This window comes from Otolemur garnettii, unplaced genomic scaffold (genome assembly GCF_000181295.1).
Source record: "Otolemur garnettii isolate 467f Iridium unplaced genomic scaffold, OtoGar3 scaffold00331, whole genome shotgun sequence".
NCBI lineage: Eukaryota > Metazoa > Chordata > Mammalia > Primates > Galagidae > Otolemur > Otolemur garnettii.
Window position 1 is genome coordinate 143,996 of NW_003852726.1, and position 2,491 is coordinate 146,486.

At 33.4% G+C, this 2,491-nt stretch overlaps 1 long non-coding RNA gene across 1 annotated transcript in view; it reads left to right on the forward strand.

Annotated features, from left to right (window-relative positions):
* The window catches only part of LOC111722726, a 15,667-nt gene that overhangs the window by 1,624 nt on the left and 11,552 nt on the right, over positions 1 to 2,491 (forward strand). The window contains exon 2 of the long non-coding RNA XR_002771423.1: positions 1,861 to 2,022. This is a non-coding gene — a long non-coding RNA (uncharacterized LOC111722726). The remainder of the gene's footprint in view (positions 1 to 1,860; positions 2,023 to 2,491) is intronic.

The following is a 2,491-nucleotide window of genomic DNA, read 5'->3' on the forward strand; positions in this document are numbered from 1 at the left end:
AAAAAAAAAAAAATTTAGACATAGTAAAGAGAGTTTTGATTCCTTTCAAACTTACCCACTACTTTTGTGTGCCTTTCCCACCTTACTGCCGCTACTTTGCAGAATTTAACTATTACTTCCTTGTTGCAGCCCTTAGCCAAAACAGCCCTGATTCTCTTTCTTGAATAATACCCAGACCAGGACCACTCCCCATTCCTACATTTGGGCAAAATAATGTAAAAATGAAACAAAATCTTCAGTCAAGGCAGGGTCGCCCCTGTCCTGCCTCCTTTAAAAATTTCCAGAACTTGATAAATGGAAACATACCTTTACAAACTGAATGGGTATTCTAACAAATGAATAAATACTACCCTTCACCTTAGGCAAAGTTATTATATCTTTGCAGTTTTTATCTGGGAAGAAATTAGGATGTATACTCCCTAGTCAGAGTAAAGCCTTCCAAAATGTTTGGAACTGCTTTATTCATAACCTTACTAGGGCTCAAAGGGTATGACCTGCAATGTGTTTGTGCCTAGAAATAAAAATCTGATTTCTGAACTCACCTGAGCCTGAAAAATAAAAATTCCCTGTCTATCCCTGATTAGGAAAATCCTGTATTAATAATATATTTCACAAATGTCTCTCATTTGTAAAATGTAAGAATTTAATTACCTAAAAAAACTGAGTCTTTATCAGAGAAAAATTCTTGCCTTTTAAAACTTTCTAATTATCAGTTTGGCAACTAAATGGTTAACTGTAATCCTGTTTTGTAAGAAGGGAATTTTAGGGAGTAAGGAAAATTAGACAGAAAGAAAAATGGCATTGTATAAGGAAAGAATATTGTGTGATAAATTTATCCTGAAACAGAATAGTTGTTCTTAAAAAAGAGTGAAAGGCAAGACAAAGGTCAAAGAAGATTTAAAATGTTGGTATATTATCTGTACAGGTTAAATAAAGCTCATAAAAGGATTTTGTGAAAAAGTTTACATGTGATCCAGTTCAGTGTGTATTTCCTTTAAAATCTTTTAGCTTATAATCTTGTTTGAACAAATGTTTTAAGCCTTTGATATTTGACAAACCTTCTAAAACCAAAACTCTAAATTTAGGGCTTGGTGCCCATAGCACAGTGGTTGTGGCACAGGCCACATAAACCGAGACTGGAAGGTTCAGAACCTGAGAAAAACAAATTAGACTTATTTGATTTATTAAAAGTGTATAAGAAACATTTTCAAATGTAAAATGGTAATTAATTTTATATAAATTATAATTATATATGTATGTTCCAATATTATAAAACATTGGTCTGTCCTAATGTATAAGACATTGGTCCATCCTAACGTATAAGACATTGGTCTGTCCTACTATATATTGTCAGTAATAATTTTAATTCATCTTAAAAAAAGGTTTTTTATGTAACTGAGTTCAAAGTTTATCCAAAAGAAAGGAGAGTGCTCATTTCGGCAGCATATATACCAAAAGAAAGGAGAAAGAAATATTAAGAGAAACTGACGAATTCTCTCAAATTCAAATTCCTGACTAAAAGCAGATTTTTAAACTCTCATTGAAAAGTTAACATGTCTATAAATATTGCTAACCTAACTTCAAACAGAACAGAAATCAGTTATGTGAAAGTGAGCCAGTTTGTTATAACTTTTGTTGAAAATATTGTTGATTCTTTCTGTGTTGTTTTCCAGAAATCAAGAAATTAATTTTCTGTCTTTTAAACTATTTGTAGCTTTTCAAACAATATGTATACTTAAACATGTATTTTTTTCTCTCTCCTTGATTTCTCCGAAATTTACAAGCCATTTATAAGTATTCTTAATTTCCAACAATACAGTTATTTGTATAAGTTCAATAAGAATCTGTTTTGTTCTGTAGGACATGATAAAGGCACTGGTTATTTTACTAAGGCTTTGACTGTAATAGCATTTCAAGAGATGTCCAGATTCCATTAAAGGATTAAGGTTGACTTTATAAAGCCAATAAAAAGCCCTTTGGAAAACTGGCCAGATACCCATCAGTAACATTTCCTGATCTGTGGTAAGTAATGAAGGTAACTTCCTGACAGGTCTGGGAGTCAAAATATGCTTGGGAACCTCAAGAAAAGAGGGATTTACCCAATGCATACAGGTATCTAATGGCACAGATGAAACCTGGGCTTGTGAAAAGCTTCAAGTCCAACTTAGATCCCATACAAAGGATTCCAGCAAAGCCAATTTTTCAAAAGGTCTATTTGGCTAATAATTAATTATTCTTACTGCACTCTATGTAAATAATCAAACCCAGTATACTGAAGGTACTGTTTATTTTAGCAACTGCTTTAGTGGAAGGGGAAATCAGAGAGAGGAAAATAGTCCAAAAAAACTATAGCCCACCTGTGCTAAACTAATTTATTCAATGAAAAAGACTGACTGGCTTGGTGCCTGTGGCTCAAGTGGCTAAGGTGCCAGCCACATACACCTAAGGTGGCAGGTTCGAATCCAGCCCGGACCAGCCAAACAACAATGAC